This window comes from Anabrus simplex, chromosome 11 (genome assembly GCF_040414725.1).
Source record: "Anabrus simplex isolate iqAnaSimp1 chromosome 11, ASM4041472v1, whole genome shotgun sequence".
Taxonomy (NCBI): Eukaryota; Metazoa; Arthropoda; class Insecta; order Orthoptera; family Tettigoniidae; genus Anabrus; species Anabrus simplex.
This window is the reverse complement of record NC_090275.1, coordinates 77,207,947-77,227,205: the sequence shown is the minus strand read 5'-3', so window position 1 is coordinate 77,227,205 and position 19,259 is coordinate 77,207,947.

Genomic DNA, 19,259 nt, shown 5'->3' with positions numbered 1-19,259 from the left:
TCTTTTCCCAGCGCTCCTTCATTCTTGCCTGTGTTGTTCCTTTCTATCCTCCGTCCACGTCTTTCCCATCTTCAACTTTGGCCTTCCTTGAATACCCTGGTGGTCTTTTAGCTTCCTCCAGGAGTGGATTGCGTTCTTGTATTTCCTCATAAGTGATCTTCTGTCGGTCCCTTTCCACCTCCTTGAACCAAGATGCGTGGTTGAACACAGTGCTGGTCATAAGCATAAGCAATGGTCATAAACAAACATGGCATTCAACCTGTTAACCTGACAGTAGCTGGCACATCACTAGAGCAAGTCCAACGCTTGAAGTATCTCGGCAACGTACTTGATCACAGCTGGAACAATGGTGTTGAAATTAGGTGCCGGATTGAACAGGCAAGGATTGCATTCAAGAGAATGAACAAACTTCTCTGTAACAGGGATTTTAAGATCAATCTCCGTCGCCGTTTACTTCGGTGTTATGTACTTTTGTCTTACTTTATGGTGCCGAGACTTAGACCCTAACAGAGAACATCACCTAAAAATTTCGTCTTTTGAGATGTGGTGTTTCCGACACCTACTGAGAATATCATGGATTGAAAGAATACGTAACACTGAAGTACTCTGAACAAAGGGCTAGAAGTCATGCACATCAAAAAGAAAAATCTTAAGTACTTTGACCATATCTTTTTTTTTTTTTTTTTTTTTTGCTATTTTGCTTTACGACGCACCGACACAGATAATAATAATAATAATAATAATAATAATAATAATAATAATAATAATAATAATAATAATATGTTTTATTTATCCTGGCAAAGTTATTGATGTACTGCCTTTCTTACACTTAACCACTCTTAACCTAGAACACTTAACAATAACTACTGATGACAATAATATGACAATATTGACAATAATAACAGTAATAGTATTAACAAAAGTAATCACACTTACAAAAATCATATCATTAATATAATACAAATCGTACATAGAGTACATTTAAAATATACGAATAATGAGTACTATAACTACTACTTAAGAGAAAGTTTAGAAAATACATACGTTTCTACAGTACACCGAAATATCGCCTTCAATTGAGAGGGGACGAGAACGATTAGTAAGAAGAAGAAAGTGATGAAGAGAAAGAAGAAGATATGTGAAAGGGAGAGAGAAATAATGATGGAGAGGTGGTAGGAGGAGGTATTTTCAGGTCATAATTTAATGATTCATGCATGTTTACCTAGTATTTCGACACAGGCATGTTTAAAAGCTGAGCTGCTGGACATGCTTCTGACATCCACTGGTAAGAGATTCCAATGTCGGGCTGCGGTAACGGTGAATGATTTCGTGTAGATTGCTGTTCTGTGCACAGGAAGGAATAAACACATGGTGCTGCAGGATCGGGTATTTTTGTTATGGTCTGTGGAGAGGAGCTTTATGCGACGATGGGACAGGAAAGGGCTAGGACTGGGAAGGAAGCGGCCGTAGTCTTAATTAAGGTACAGCCCAGGGAGAAGTAGGGGAAGAAGGAGAATATCTTGGCTACGGAATCTACGAGAATAGTATGGACTCCACTTTTTCCCGAGTTGCTGAGGACAAGAACCAGATCGCCCTGATGACAGCCGACATCCAATGAGGATATGGTACAAGAAGAACCAAGATGGCTGGGTCTTCCTACATTTTAATAATAATGATAATAATAATAATAATAATAATAATAATAATCTCTCTTGCCAGTGGCTTACAAGATATTCTCAACAATACTACTAAATAGAGTAAAATCGACACTGGACAGTCAATTGGGACCGGGCGAGTTGGCCGTGCGCGTAGAGGCGCGCGGCTGTGAGCTTGCATCCGGGAGATAGTAGGTTCGAATCCCACTATCGGCAGCCCTGAAAATGGTTTTGCGTGGTTTCCCATTTTCACACCAGGCAAATGCTGGGGCTGTACCTTAATTAAGGCCACGGCCGCTTCCTTCCAACTCCTAGGCCTTTCCTATCCCATCGTCGCCGTAAGGCCTGTCTGTGTCGGTGCGTCGTAAAACCCCTAGCATCCGGAAGATAGTAGGTTCGAATCCCACTATCGGCAGCCCTGAAAATGGTTTTCCGTGGTTTCCCATTTTCACACCAGGCAAATGCTGGGGCTGTACCTTAATTAAGGCCACGGCCGCTTCCTTCCAACTCCTAGGCCTTTCCTATCCCATCGTCGCCATAAGACCTATCTGTGTCGGTGCGACGTAAAGCCCCTAGCAAAAAAAAAAAGTCAATTGGGTGAATATCAAGGTGGATTTAGAGAAGGAAGATCTTGCTCTGAACAGATTTTCAACCTGAAATCTATAATTCGACACAGATTAATAAACTCCAAAGACATAGTTGTAACATTTATTGACTTTAAAAAAGCTTTTGACTCTGTTGATAGGGAAACCCTAGATAAAGTAATCCGTGAATTTGGAGTTAAAACTAAATTGGCAAACCTAATTCGTGAAACACTTACAGACACTATCTCGAAAGTAAAATTTATGGGTGAAGTATCTCGACCTTTCAAAATAAATACAGGTGTCAGGCAGGGCGATGGTCTATCTCCACTCCTTTTCAATTGTGTCATGGAGAAAATTGTAAGAATTTGGAATGAAAAACTGATAGAATCTAAAATATTGCCACTCATGCTGGGGAAGAAGAACAAAGGTGTTGCAATAAATTGCCTAGCATTTGCAGATGACTTTGCCATACTTTCAGAAAGCCTTACAGATGCAGCAATGCAAGTCAATCTCCCTGAAAAGAAAGCCAACATGACAGGCTTGAGAATCTCTGCCGAGAAAACAAAATTTTTGACGAATATAAAGAGTGCCCCAAAGTTTTTAGTAACGGATATTGGTCAAATAGAAAAGGTAAAGAAATTCAAATATTGGGTGAGACCATTCAAGAAAATGGTTTAGAAAAATCTGCTATAGAGGAGAGGGTACAAAAGATGGAAAGAGCATACGGTATAACTAAGAATACTTACAACAAAAAGTGCTTATCATGAAAACTTAAAATAAAGCACTACAACACAGTAGTGAAACCAGAATGCCTTTATGCCAGCGAATGTCTAGCACTGAACTACAAGCTTGATAAATTAGAAATATTAGAAAGAAGAATTATAAGGAAAATATTAGGTCCTCTAAGAATTGCAGAGCTTTGGAAATTAAGAAGTAACAATGAAATTTACCAGAACATAGAAAACTTATCAGGAACAATAAGAAAAAGGAGATTGCTATTTCTTGGACACATTTACAGAATAGATGACAATAGACAAACTAAACGAATCTTCAAGTACCTTTGGGAAAAGAAATCAACTACCACCTGGATTCAAGAAGTCAAGAAAGACCTGGAAAGGAACAGCATACGAGAAGAAGAATTCTTGGAAAGAAAGATTTTAGGAAGAAAGTCTTACAAATGGAAGGATTCCAAGGGAGGAAGGAAAGGAAAACAGGCACAAAGTGGACTGAAGACAGGAAAAAGAAACACAGTGAAACAATGGAAGAATACTGGAAGAAAAGGAAAGAACAACTAAGGAGGAACAATTGAAATTGTAACGTGGTCCTTAGAAGGCCGGAACGCAAGTAGAAGAATAATAACAATGTTATTGACTTTACGTCCCACTATCAAATTTTTCGGTTTTCGGAGACGCCGAGGTGCCGAATTTTGTCCCGCAGGAGTTCTTTTACGTACCAGTAAATCTACCGACAGGAGGCTGGTGTATTTGAGCATCACCACCGGACTGAGCCAGGATCGAACCTGCCAAGTTGGGTTTAGAAGGCCAGTCCCTCAACAGTCTGAGCCACTCACCCGGCCTTCCTACCTTTAAAATAGGTAAAGATCGATTCGATAATCGGGTTGGTGGCCATAAAATGTAATTCACCTTCTCCGCATGGCGTCAGAGATCTTGTGGACATGAGTATACACATCAAATAGACAAATAATTTTCCTTAAGTTCTTTCTTTCTTTCTTTAATTTCCAATTTTTCCATCTTGTTCATATCAAAGCATTCCGCTACATACAAAGCCTCTGGTCTTATCACAGTGCTTTAATGCCTGAGTTTTGCATTCAATGATATGCACTTTTGTTGTAAACGTCTTTGCTCAGTTTTATTATTATTATTATTATTATTATTATTATTATTATTATTATTATCATCATCATCATCATCATCATCATCATCATCTGTTTACCCTCCAGGTTCGGTTTTTCCCTCGGACTTAGCGAGGGATCCCACCTCTACCGCCTCAAGGGCAGTGTCCTGGAGCTTCAGACTCTTGGTCGGGGGATACAACTGGGGAGTATGACCAGGGGCCTTGTGGAGGGATGGGAAGATTGGAAGGGATAGGCAAGGAAGAGGGAAGGAAGCGGCCGTGGCCTTAAGTTAGGTACCATCCCGGCATTCGCCTGGAGGAGAAGTGGGAAACCACGGAAAACCACTTCCAGGATGGCTGAGGTGGGAGTCGAACCCACCTCTACTCAGTTGACCTCCCGAGGCTGAGTGGACCCCGTTCCAGCCCTCGTACCACTTTTCAAATTTCGTGGCAGAGCCGGGAATCGAACCCGGGCCTCCGGGGGTGGCAGCTAATCACGCTAACCACTACACCACAGAGGCGGACTATTATTATTATTAATTTTGAAAATATATTTCAATATTTTTCTAAGAATTGATGAATATTTTGAACAAGAGTATACGTTGTGTCTTCATCCCGAAGACTTATGACGACTGTCTCTGCGCCGTCATATACAGGGTGAAGCGTAATTCGCGCATTCGGGCGTCGCAGCCCGACTCCTCACATGCCAGCAATAAAAAAATGTCTCTTACAAAATTTCATCTTGCGAGTATATCCAGCAGAAAAACGACGTTGAAGATTAGCAATCTGGCAACACTGTAACCACATGTAGGGTAACTACCTCTGTCAGCAGGCATAAATTGTATTGTACAGTTGGTGCAATGGATAGAGTTTTGGGTTAGCATGCAGGAGGTCGAGTGGTCGATCCTGGGTTGAGGCGTATGTTTTTTATTTCGTAAATGTAGTCCAGGTGGTATGGTATCTGGCATCTTAATCGTCAACAGCGATTGCAGTGGGTCCTCTAGAAACCATTTGCACTTACATACTACGATCCTAGAAATGGACGAACAATCGTTTTCATTGGTCAGCTTTGAAAGGCCCCCTTTCCACGTCGTGGGCGTGAATTTATTCGCACCACTTCATCTACTAGATGTGAAACCTGTTTTCTTTGTACCCTCCTCCAATGGTCCCATAGATTAGTACCAAGTATTATTCTTGCCAAGCCGCCTCTGTGGTGTAGTGGTTAGCGTGATTAGCTGCCACCCCCGAAGGTCCGGGTTCGATTCCCGGCTCTGCCACGAAATTTGAAAAGTGGTACGAGGGCTGGAACGGGGTCCACTCAGCCTCGGGAGGTCAACTGAGTAGAGGTGGGTTCGATTCCCACCTCAGCCATCCTGGAAGTGGTTTTCCGTGGTTTCCCACTTCTCCTCCAGGCGAATGCCGGGATGGTACCTAACTTAAGGCCACGGCCGCTTCCTTCCCTCTTCCTTGCCTATCCCTTCCAATCTTCCCATCCCTCCACAAGGCCCCTGTTCAGCATAGCAGGTGAGGCCGTCTGGGCGAGGTACTGGTCATACTCCCCAGTTGTATCCCCCGACCAAGAGTCTGAAGCTCCAGGACACTGCCCTTGAGGCGGTAGAGGTGGGATCCCTCGCTAAGTCCGAGGGAAAAACCGAACCTGGAGGGTAAACAGATGATGATGATGATTATTCTTGCCTCGTTCAGGTCCATTACATTTCGTTAGGGCCTTACGTTACCGTAGGCCTAGCAACGTGCTCTGCGAATAATGTCCAAACTCGGTTACAATTTGTATGTGTTATCACCATGGTCCCAATAATTCTGCCTTTCAACATTGCGTGTTGCGTCTGGTAACCGCATGCTGTTTAGTACGTATCTCAATGTATTATTATTATTATTATTATTATTATTATTATTATTATATTGTAAATGTAGGATACATGTGACCTTAGAAACGGTGTCTTACTGTATCACAGTAGGTAATGTCAGATGGAAATTAGCAAATAAAAGATGCGCCTCAACCCAGGATCGAACCATCGACCTCCTGCATGCCAACTAAAAACTCTACCCACTGCATCAACTGTACAGCACGACGGGGACGTGCTGACAGCGGTAGTTACCCTACATATGATTACAGTGTTGCCAGATTGCTACTCTTTAACGTCCGTTTTCTACCGGATATACTCGCAAGACGAAATTTTGTAAGATACATTTTTTTATTGCTGGCATGTGAGGAGTCGCGCTGCGACGCCCGAGTGCGCGAATTACGCTTCACTCTGTATATAATTTCTTGAAGGTCTTTTCCTACTTCGAGCATTTGGGCAGTCTCTGATTGTTCATTTTGAGAATATGCCATAACATTTCAAAACATCTTTTCCTAAATGTGTCTGAGATTTTCTCTGAGTGTTGGTACAGGTCACGCGATTTCCTTGTCATCCAAACGCCGCCTGAACAGACTGGTCCAATTTTTTTTCCTTAAGATTTTTCTTTCTTGCTTTTCTTCACTTTTAATCAATGATCTGTCCTCAATGATCAATGTTTCAGATGCGCATAGTGCTTCAGGCTTGATTACTGTGTTATAGTGTCTTCATTTTGCATTTCGGGATATAGATTTTTGTTATATGTGCTCTAAGTGAGTCTGTATGCTCTTTGTAGTTCGGAGACCCTTTCTTTGTTTGCTACACGAATAATAATAATAATAATAATAATAATAATAATAATAATAATAATAATAATAATAATAATAATAATAATAATAATTGTACCAGGCGGTACACCTCCACGCCGCTAATTTAAAATGTGCGCCAATTGAAACTCCTCTGCTGGAGGAAGTCTGAACTTTATCTACGGTATTAATTTTCTACTTTCTCAGAAGATGTCACTACCTGGAAATTTTGGAGTTTTTTGAACTGTGTCATTTTCGACGTATTTTTGTTTTGCTTGTAGTAAGAAGTGTGAACTTTCTCTTCTAGAGGACACTACTGAAGATCAACAATAGTGCACCCTAGTGCGGAGTGAAAGAACTGTTTTTTTTGGAGAAAAGTTAATTTCAAAAGTTTGTTCTTTGCTAAATTTCTTTCAGTCGTTATTTAAGTTGGCAATATTAACCCTTTCTTTCCCCTTGTTTTGTATCTAGCCAATCCCGAATTTCTTGAATTAATTTTCCACCAATTAGGTGTTTCTTCTTCATATTATGTAGGGGTTTTCTTGGTTAGCCAATAAAGTTTTTGTGGGAGGGTGTTCTCATTCCCCAAACGCCTCGAACTTTCCGCGAGAGTATATAAACTGCTGATTTTAGGGTCTCCGGGCCACTTCTGTTCCATCTTTCAGTGTGTAAAGTACATAGCAGGGGGCGGGAAGCGCCTCTTTCTTCGGCAGCGGTCAACAACAAGGTAATGGCCGATTAATAACTTCTTTCTTTGCTAGCTCAGCAGTTTAACTCTCGGGGCGGGTCCGAAGTTTTTCCATTATGTAACCTTCCTTAAAATGTAAAGAAACTTGTATCTATTCTATCTTTTAAACTACATATTGGGATAGAGAGTGCTTAACCCTCTCGAGCTCCCACTCATATTGTTTTGAGGTGAACTTATTTTTTTCTCTACCTATTCTTCTTTAACGTACTGTAAATTGTTTCCTTCTTAAGTCACCTCTGTAGTATGGGATTAGCCCTTGTATTAGTGGCCTAGAGCCAGATTAGGTTTTAAAAACAAATGCATTAGGAGTGCAGATCGCCTCCTCTCTAATTGTTATTTTAGAGGTCATGTAATTAACCTTCTTCTCATTTAATAGATCTCAGTAGGTTGGGTATTTTACCCCTGTGTATGTGTCCTTGGAGGACAGCTTGAAGGTGGAATTAGGTGTGGCCTTTGACAGGCCTGAATTTTGAGAGCAAGTTGCTATTTTCCCGAAAATTTTGTTTTCTGCGCGCCTCAAGGAGGCCTTTCTGTGTATTTTGGAGCAAGTGCTCCTAGGCATGAATGGGGTTTTCTGCCCCTCTGTTGAAACTTGTGTTTGGGGTAAAACTGGGCTAACTGCTCAAGAATTGTGAGGCTGGGGCTCGAAGCCCAACTCCTGTAAATATTGTAATTGTATTTTTATTGCCTTGCTACTCTGTACCTGCCATGATTGTTATTTCTTTATTTTGAAAAGAAAATATAACCTTGTTAATTTTACATGAACTCTAATTTCGTAGCTTGAGATCCGTTCACACCCGCACCTTCTTTCTCGCCTAACTACCACAAAAACACGGTAACAATAATAATAATAATAATAATAATAATAATAATAATAATAATAATAATAATAATAATTGGGAGAGGCCAAGGAATGGCAAGTCCGTGACCTTAATTAAAGTTAACCCCCAGCATTTGCCTGATGTGAACACGGGAAACAACGGAATCATCGGGGCTGCTGACTGTGGGATTCGAAGCCACTATCTCCAGAATGCAAGCTGACAGCTTCTTGACTCAAACCGCACAGTCACTCACTCGGTACTCAGAAACAAACAGGAAATCAAACAATACACAGACGTTTGCAGTGACATTGGAAAAGCCGGGCTGAGTAGCTCAGACAGTTGAGGCCAACTTGGCAGGTTCGATCCCGGCCCATTCCGGTGGCATTTGATTGTGCTCAAATACGTCAGCCTCGTGTCGGTAGATTTGCTGGCACCTATAAGAACTTCTCAGGGACAAAATTCCGGCACCTCGGTATCACCGAAAAACCATTAAAATAGTTAGTGGGACGTAAAAAACAATAGCTTTATTCAGGACACTGGAAAACGCGGAGACCGGGTGAGTTGGCCGTGCGCGTGGGGCCGCGCGGCTGTGAGGTTGCATCCGGGAGATAGCGGGTTCGAACCCCACTGTGGGCTGCCCTGAAGATGGTTTACCGTGGTTTGCCCATTTTTACACCAGGCAAATACTGGGGCTGTACCTCAATTAAGGCCACGGTCGCTTCTTTCCCACTTCTTGGCCTTTCCTATCCCATCGTTGCCATAAGACCTACAGTATCTGTGTCGGTGCGACGTAAAGCAAATAATAATAATAATAATAATAATAATAATAATAATAATAATAATAATAATAATAATAATAATAATAATAATAATAATAATAATAATAATAAAGGGCCGCCTCTGTGATGTAGTGGTTAGTGTGTGTAGCTGCCACCACCAGAGGCCCGGGTTCGATTTCCGGCTCTGCCACGAGGTGGTACGAGGCCTGGAACGGGGTCCACTCAGCCTCGGAATTTCAAATTAGTAGAGGTGGGTTCGATTCCCACCTCAGCCATCCTCGAAGTGGATTTCTGTGGTTTCCCACTTCTCCTCCAGTCAAATGCCGGGATGGTACTTAACATAAGGCCACGGCCGCTCCCTTCCCTCTTTCTTGTCTATCCCTTCTGATTCCCCCCCCCCCCCACAAGACCCCTGTTCAGCATAGTAGGTGAGGCCGCTTGGACGAGGTACTGGTCCTCCTTCCAATTGTATCCCCCGACCCAAAGTAAGAAGCTCCAGGACACTGGTCTTGAGGCGGTAGAGGTGGGATCCCTCGCTGTATTCAAGTGGAAAACCAACCCTGGAGGGTAAACGGGTAAAGAAAGAAAGAAAGAAAGAAAGAAAGAAAGAAAGAAAGAAAGAAAGAAAGAAATAATAAAGGAAGACGCAGATGAACATTTTACGCACACATTTAAAAGAAGGCCAAGTGCTTCGCGAGAAGTGGAAATCTCGATTCTGAACTTGTCAATTTCGTGCGGGGAATGGAACCGAGGATATTCGGGGTGAAGCAAGCCTTTACCACCACGGCTCGGCGGCTCCTCAGCACGAATGTGGAGTTGTTTAAAGGAAGTACACTGTAAATATTTAAATGGTTTTCCAAGGGAAGTTGTTTTCCCTCGGCTAAGCTCACATTGTCCAGTGTTTAGCACGCTGTCTGATGTCACTTGTGAAGAAAGGAAGTGTGGGTGTCAGCTGTGTGAGGGTAGTGTGGCTGAGGGGTTATCGGGTCAAGGATACTGGGCACCCCACACAATGAGAACCCCCCAGAATGCCAAGCGGGTGACCTTTCCGTCTTGTCTCTCACCCCAAGGGACGTGCGGAGATGGCCAGCGCTGCACGCGGGTGAGGGGACAGACAGAGCTGGCCAGAGCCTGTGGGAAAATGACAAACGTCTTCTCCTGCTAGCCTCTCGACCAGAGCGCACCATGCCGTGTGAGGAGCACTTATAAATTGTTACGTAAAACATATTTCACTCACTTTTAACCCCGCCGATCACAACATGAAAATAATATCTTATATTATCACCAGGGCTCGGAAGTTGAAGACTTATAAATTGCGTAAAGAAAGACATGTAAAAAGACGTAAAATATCAAAGCAGAAGACATAAATATTCGATCCAAATTAATTTATAATTTTAGTTTTAATTAGTTTAATTTAATTAATTTAATAAAATGCAAAATTCTGGTTGTGCCCAACATGACCGTAGAAAAACGCACACCGAGCTCGATAGCTGCAGTCGCTTAAGTGCGGTCAGTATCCAGTATTCGGGAGACAGTAGGTTCGAACCCCACTGTCGGCAGCCCTGAAGATGGTTTTCCGTGGTTTCCCATTTTCACACCAGGCAAATGCTGGGGCTGTACCTTAATTAAGGCCACGGCCGCTTCCTTCCCACTCCTAGCCCTTTCCTGTCCCATCGTCCACGAAATTAACACTCGTTCCGCATCACTACTTGAAATAGCACTGCATCGAACGAATACATACAGCCATTCATTTCCGGTCTCTGCTACGAGGTTATGGAATACGATCCCGGATGATATTAAAAAGTCTTGCTCGTCTAGAACATTTAAAACAGCCTACCGTAAATTCCTCCAGAGTACATATAGTTGACTCGAATGAATGTAAGAGTGAATGACGTGTGAACGAAACCAAAAATGACGTACTAGATTTAAGTTCTTAGACTATCCCATTTACGTTCTTACTACTCTCATTTAAGGCTATAGACTGTTCATAGAAATAGACTACATAGTAACATCGATTTTAGTACACTCAGATCGTAACATACTAGTTAATTTATTTTATCCTTATATTTGAATAAGTTTTTCTTTAAGCTAGTTGTAGATATATTCTTTAGGTTATAAGTTGATTTTTTTTGTTATTATACACTCTCTATTTGTCCTATATTTTTTCATCAGTAGTAACCTTAATTAATTGTATTATTGCAATTCCTCATCTGACATATCTCAATAACAGTAATTGATTAAAATGGTACTTTAGATCAATAAAACCAAAAAACAAGAACAAAACCCCTTGAAGGGCCTCGGCTTACCAAGCGACCGCTGCTCAGCCCGAAGGCCTGCAGATTACGAGGTGTCGTGTGGTCAGCACGACGAATCCTCTCGGCCGTTATTCTTGGCTTCCTAGACCGGGGCCGCTATCTCACCGTCAGATAGCTCCTCAATTCTAATCACGTAAGCTGAGTGGACCTCGAAACAGCCCTCAGGTCCAGGTAAAAATCCCTGTCCTGGCCGGGAATCGAACCCGGGGCCTCCGGGTAAGAGGCAGGCACGCTACCCCTACACCACGGGGCCGGCACTTTAGATTAATACTGTAAAAAAAATTGTGTGTGGTTAAGTGTAAGAGAGGGCCAAGAGCCCTAACTTCGCCACTTAATAAAGACACAAATAAATAAATAAATAAATAAATAAATAAATAAATAAATAAATAAATAAATAAATAAATAAATAAATAAATATACAGTCCGAAAATATACGAGTGAAGTACTTTTTCTTTCAGATATTACATACAGCCGAACCTCTCGATATCTCGAAACTCACTTCCTCGAATTTTCAGTATCGCGAAGTAACTAAGTTCCCGGCCGTTTGTCATATTCTTCACGCGTATTTCTCTATTACTCGAAATTCGATTACACGAATTTGTCGATTTCTCGAAGCAAACATGTCCTGCCTTGAAGCAAAAAAATACGCTGCAACTGGAATTTTGTGCAGCATTAACTGTGCAATACGGCATTTCTGGTTTATGAGGGACAGTTAACAAGTAAATAAAGGTTTACAGTGATGCTGGGAGCTGATATGACGGGAACCGGAAAACTAAAACTTCTAATAACCGGAAAATCGGCGAAGCCTACCTCTTTCTCGGGTATGAATTAATTACCGTTCACGTACGAGAGCAATCGCTGAAGTCGTGGATGACAAGCTCCATCTTGGCTGCGTGGTATTGACGAGAAGTTTCAACATGAAGGAAGGAAAGGTTAACAGTGACAAACAGAAGAGACTAAGGGATCCTCTCCAAAGGTGTTAGCCGAGGTATGTTTCTTGTTTCACTACGGGTTGTACTGTATCCTTCTTCTTCTTCTTCTTCTTCTTCTTCTTCTTCTTCTTCTTCTTCTTCTTCTTCTTCTTCTTCTTCTTCTTCTTCTTTCGGTGCCTATCCGTTTCGGATGTTGGCGATCATGATGGCCATTTTCGTCTTGTTTGTGGCAGCGCGGAACAGTTCAACTGATGACATATTGCACCAGCCTCTAAGATTGTCAAGCCAAGATATTCTTCTTCTTCTTCCAGGACCTCTTTTGCTGTTGATTTTCCCCTGCCTTCTAAAAAGCTACTATAATAAGGGTTATATTTTAAGTGATGCCGAAAAATAGAGTTTTTCTATATATTTTTAAATACCGTTAAAAATAATGTATCCAGTATAAAAAGCCCTTAGATACATATGATTCAATGATGTGCTATACATGCTCAAAATCGGTATGCTCTATATCTCGAAATTTGGATAACTCGAAATAAAATTAGCTCCCGAGGTAATTCGGGATAATGAGGTTCCACTGTATTTTTAATGTAACATAATTTTAAAAAAAGGAATTATATATTTGTTAAAAAAGTACTTGCATAATTTAGAACGCAATCTTTTCCACCCAGAATGAATTTGGCGAAGCCGCAATGGAGATCCTGGAGAAAGAAATTGAAATTAGTGTAACTGGAATCATATTTCTGTGGTGTAGGGGTAGCGTGCCTGCCTCTTAACCGGAGGCCCCGGGTTCGATTCCCGGCCAGGTCAGGGATTTTTACCTAGACCTGAGGGCTGGTTCGAGGTCCACTCAGCCTACGTGATTAGAATTGAGGAGCTATCTGACGGTGAGATGGCGGCCCCGGTCTAGAAAGCCAAGAATAACGGCCGAGAGGTTTCGTCGTGCTGACCACACGACACCTCGTAATCTGCAGGCCTTCGGGCTGAGCAGCGGTCACTTGGTAGGCCAAGGCTCTTCAAGGGCTGTAGTGCGATGGGGTTTGGTTTGGTTTTTGGAATCATATTTGGTTTAAGCTGACTAGGGTTACAGAAATTGGAATTTAGAAACCTTACCTCAGTTGGCTTTGCGGTGTATCACAGTAGAGGTTCTTAGGTGTAAGGGAACGTCGGTTTTCAGACAGCACGTTGCAGAACATCGAGAAACATCTCCTCATCACCGGAAGTTTAAGGATTCATACTTGAAACAAGTGAGATTTTTCTCTTCAAAAACACAGCCTCAAAATTTTCTCCTTTCAATATTTGACTTATCTGGCACATAATTTGATACCCGCTAGTTTCTTCAAGCGCTAGTTTCATTTTTCATTTCATTTTCTGCCTTCAAATATGGTTCAAATTTAATATGTATTTACTATAGAATATATGTTTAAGACGTGATGGATGAACTAATGACGATTCGAATTGAGAATGGGCAGTAAAATGTACTGTAGTCTGAAGAAGGTGAGGTGCAATGCCATTCGGATGAGGTGTCGATCTTCTGGGGGAGGGTCTCGCCGTGTTCTACGGCCTTCGCTGAACCATTCTGTACACACCTGTTGCACAGCCGATTCACATCGTTCCACACGAGCAACAATTTCCCGGATGGATGCATCACGTTATTTCATGCCAATAATGCGCCCTTTTTCAAACACACTCGTTTGATGGTACGGTTCTCGCATACGTCTGCGAGGCATCCTGCATGTCTGCTCAAGTCACACTGATCTATTACTTTCAGGTTATAGCGACAACAAGAGCCACAGGCACATTTTACCAGTCTGTGGTGGTGCACAGATATATCGATGTGGACCTTGAACCTGAGGGCCAACATGGTTCAAATGCTAATCATTTCTTCTGAACATACCAATACATGTCCTGTGAATATGAACTTCCTATCTCTAGTCTTTCAAGGTTTTCTGGGATTTATGAACATGAGTGTAGATGGAAGAAGAGGAAGAAGAAGGTTTGGAATGTTAACAGATGTCAAATAAAGGAGAAACTATGCACAACTGAAGGAAGATGCTCAGGATAGAGAATCATGGAGGATGTCGAGTTGATACTTGTCTCAAGACAGATTCACAACAGAAGGAGAAGAAGAATATCATATTGTAAAGGCTAAGCCGTGTCGCCGCAGCCACAGATGTTTATCTTGAACCAGTCTTTTCAACTCTTGCGATTCATTCTCTGAAGCAGGTTCTTGAAATAAGACACTCTTGGTTGTCCTCTTTCTCTTTTTCCTCCAATTCTTCCTTCAATTATGTTACAAGTTTGTACTCATGCCGCAGAATGTGATCAATAAATGTTTCCGTTTTTCAATTTCAGTTACCAAACTCCGTTTTTCTCCTAAGAACTTCGGTATTGCTCTGCATTTCATTCCAACTTATTCTCTGCGTTCTTCTCCAGATCCACATATCAATTGCCTCTAGTATTTTTTTCCTGCTCTTTAATGCCCACTTTCGCAACCGTACAGAAGCACGCTTCATACAAAAGTTTTTTGCAAAGGCCTTCCAAAATTGAATATCTATGTGTTTTTTTTGTTTTGTTTTTTTGGCCAGCAGATGGTTTTTATCTTGGAAGGCTCACTTTGCCCTTGTTAGCCTTTTCGTGACTTCCTAGGTAGCTAAACTGTTTCACTTGTTCAGTTTTATTAGGGCCAATTTTGATGTGTATTAAAGTATTTTCTTGGACTCACATAATGTCGTGGTTTTTGTTTTCCTTGCATTAATTTTGAAGATCCATCTGCCTAAATTTTCTGCTAGTATGTTGATCATTCTCTGCATACTCTTGCCTGTTTCTGATTGTATGGCAATATCATCAGAAAATCTTCTTGAATGTACTTGTTTGTCACTAATTTTGATCCCAGCCGTTTTCTCTTTCATGAATGTGATGGCTTCTTCGATGAACATATTGAAAAGATAAAGAGAGACTGGACATCCTTGTCTAACTTCTCTTCTTATTTCGGCATTTCTCATTATCCCAGTGATTTCAAAATTAGTGTTCTGCACTCGGTATAAATGTAGTATGAGGCGTCTATCTTTCCAATCAATTTCTGCCTTTTTTCGTGGTAATGAATAGCTGCTTCCAGTCGTCTCGGTCAAAAGCTTTCTCTAAGACAATGAAGGTCACGTGTACTTCCTTATTCTTCTCAAGTTTTCTTTCCAGAATTAAACGTATTGGCAGAATTGCTTCCCGAGTATGCTCCCTGATCGAAATATAAATTGGTAAAAAAATGAAATGGCGTATGACTTTTAGTGCCGGGAGTGTCCGAGGACAAGTTCGGCTCGCCAGATGCAGGTCTTTTGATTTGACTCCCGTAGGCGACCTGCGCGTCGTGATGAGGATGAAATGATAATGAAGACGACACATACACCCAGCCCCCTTGCCAGCGAAATTAACCAATTAAGGTTACAGTTCCCGACCCTGCCGGGAATCGAACCCGGGACTCCTGTGGCCAAAGGCCAGCACGCTAACCATTTAGCCACGGAGCCGAACATCCAAATTGGTGTTCGTATGATATCCGTAGAATTGCACCTCCTACCCCTGTCTTTAGACTCGACCAATATTTAAATATTCGTTTGACAATATCTGAAATCTGTTCGTAATCTGTTTGCCCTCCAGGGTCGGTTTTGCCCTCGGGCTCAGCGAGGGATCCCACCTCTACCGCCTCAAGGGCAGTGTCCTGGAGCTTCAGACTCTGGGTCGGGGGACACAACTGGGGAGGATGACCAGTACCTCGCCCAGGCGGCCTCACCTGCTATGCTGAACAGGGGCCTTGTGGGGGATGGGAAGTTTGGAAGGGATAGACAAGGAAGAGGGAAGGAAGCGGCCGTAGCCTTATGTTAGGTACCATCCCGGCGTTTGTCTGGAGAAGAAGTGCGAAACCACGGAAAACCACTTCCAGGATGGCTGAGGAGGAAATCTAAGCCCCCTCTACTCAGTTGACCTCGCGAGGCTGAGTGGACCCCGTTCCAGCCCTCGTGCCACTTTTCAAATTTCGTGGCAGAGCCGGGAATCGAACCCGGTCCTCTGGGGGTGGTAGCTAATCCCATTAACCACCACACCACAGAGGCGGACTTGACAATATCTGCCAGAGACATTGAATATCTTGAGCAGTCGAAAGTTCAGTGATTTAATGATTTCCGAAATGAAGAATGCTTAATTTGTTAGAACCTTCCGGATATGCAGTCCACATCACTTCATAACGAGCGGAGCTGACGGCCAGAGTGTGAGGTATTACGAAGTTTAAGGCAAAACTGTGTTGTAAAGCATTCTCTTTGTTCTCTTTTTAAAGGTCTGCTAAGTAAATAAACTAGAAGGTTGTGTTACAATCTCTTTGATTGTTTCTAGCACTGCTCGACTTAATTTCTTTATTCTTGTGTGTGCCTGACGCGCTACGGTCTAGTTTACCACTAAAAGTTTGGGGATAATTAAGTTTCGCCGCTGTGTCTTGTGTTTTAAAGCCCGTCTCTCCGTTGTGTCACCCTCACCCACCCTCCTCCAGTCTGTAATGACTTTACCCGCATACACCCGCCACCACTACTTTACTACTACTGTCTTAATGCCTGCACAACTTAGTTGCGCGGCTTTTCTCTCTTTCCGAACTCTTATTCTTCTCTAGTTAGGACAATACCGAACAATGTATCTACGAATTACGGCTTAAAATTACAAATCCTGTATCTCAGGAGCAGTCTGGGGAAAACTGTTTTGCCTGTTTGAATCGGATATGTTTAAAACCCCGTAAATCAAGAATTGTAAATTTGAGGGAAAATAAGAAAACCGAATAATTAATTACGCAGATAAATTCTATATGCTTTTATTGCTTCTAAAATTTAAACCTAAATTCAGCATGTCATGGAGATATGTAATTTACTTGTATATATATTACCATGGTTGCAAAACAGGTTTAATTAATCATGACTTACGAGATTTCAAAATCTGATGAAGAATGTTTTATCATAATATGGCACATGTTTCTTACAAACATTTGTTGAATTAAAATATTCATCTAGAAAATAATTAGTAAAAACATTGCTAGAAACTCAAGAAAGTTTGCGTTTTTATGAAGGTACAATCCGACAGTTGTATCAAGTGTTCTGGAGCAAGAAGAGGCTGTTGATGCTGATGACATGTGAGACCCAATTTTGAGATCAGAATTCGACAGAGCTTTGAGAGACCTAAGTAGGAACAAGGCACCGGGAATTGATGACATACCCTCAGAATTACTGACTGCCTTAGGAGAAATCAGCATGGAGAGGTTGTTCCGTTTAGTGTGTAAGATGTACGATACAGGAGAAGTGCCATCTTATTTTTGGCAGAATGTTGTTGTTCCTATTCCCAAGAAAGCCGGTGCTGACAAGTGTGAAAACTAATGCACCATTAGTTTTAGTATCTCACGCCTGCACAATTTTAAAACGTATTATTACAAAAGAATGGAAAGACAAGTTGAAACTAAGTTGGGAGAAGATCAATATGGTTTCACAAGAAATGTGGAAACACGTGAAGCAATCCTGACTTTACGTCTGATCGTAGAGGACCGAATTAAGAAAGACAGGCCCACGTACATAGCGTTCGTAGATCTAGAGAAGGCATTCGATAATGTTGATTGGACCAAGCTGTTTGAGATTCTGAAGGTGATCGGAATCAGATACCGAGAAAGGAGAATTATCTACAATCTGTACAAAAATCAGCCTACAGTGATAAGAATCGAGAGATTTGAAAAAGAGGCTCTAATCCAGAAAGGAGTGAGGCAAGGCTGCAGTTTGTCCCCTCTCCTTTTCAGTGTTTACATAGAACAGGCAATAAAGGAAATCAAAGAGGATTTTGGAAAGGGTATCAAAGTTCAAGGAGAAGAAGTCCAGATCTGGAGAATTTGCTGAATGTTATGGACACAGTCTTGGGGAAGGAATACAAGATGAAAATAAATAAGTCCAAAACAAAAGTAATGGAGTGCGGTCGAACAAAGTCAGGTGATGCAGGAAACATTATATTAGGAAATGAAGTCTTACAGGAGATAGATGCCTATTGTTATTTGTGTAGCAAAATAAGTAATGATGGCAGAAATGAGAAGGACATAAAATGCAGACTACCACAAGCAAGGAAGAGCTTTCCTGAGAAAAGAAATTTGTTCACCTCGAACATTGAAATAGGAAACAGAAAGATGTTTTTGAAGACTTTCGTCTGTAGCATGGCATTGTATGGAAGTGAAACATGGACGATAACTAGCTTAGAAAGAAAGTAGAAGCTTTTTGAAATGTGGTGTTACAGAAGAATGCTGAAGGTGAGATGTGTAGATAGAATTACGAATGAAGAGATACTGAATGAATTGGTGAGATGAGATCGATTTGGCTAAATTTGACCAGAAGAAGTGATAGATTGATAGGACACATCTTAAGACACCCAGGTGTTGTACAGTAGGTTTTTGAGGGAAGTGTAGGTGGTAAGAACGGTAGGGGTAGACCAAGGTACGAATATGACAAGCAGATTAGAGCATATATAGGATGTAATAATTACGTAGAAATGAAAAGGTTAGTACAGGATAGGGTGGCATGGAGCGCTGTATCAAACCAGTCTATGGACTCATGACTTAAACACCAACACGAATGTATACACCCTATAAATGATTTTGAAATGAACAACCTCTTTCCCTCTGTCAGTGATATCTCAGTGATACACGGTTTTCCAGAATCTTTGAATTTCTCCTTCTTTCGGTATATATCCTTGCATTTTTTCAAATCCATTGTGTATTTCTGTATATTAATTGGAGTATTCTGTTTGCAAGCTCTTTTTCTGGCATCGTAATGGCACTGGCGCTACTATTAAGAAGACTGAGGTTTTAGCTTATAAGACCATCAATGTACGTACTATACTATACCAAAGTGG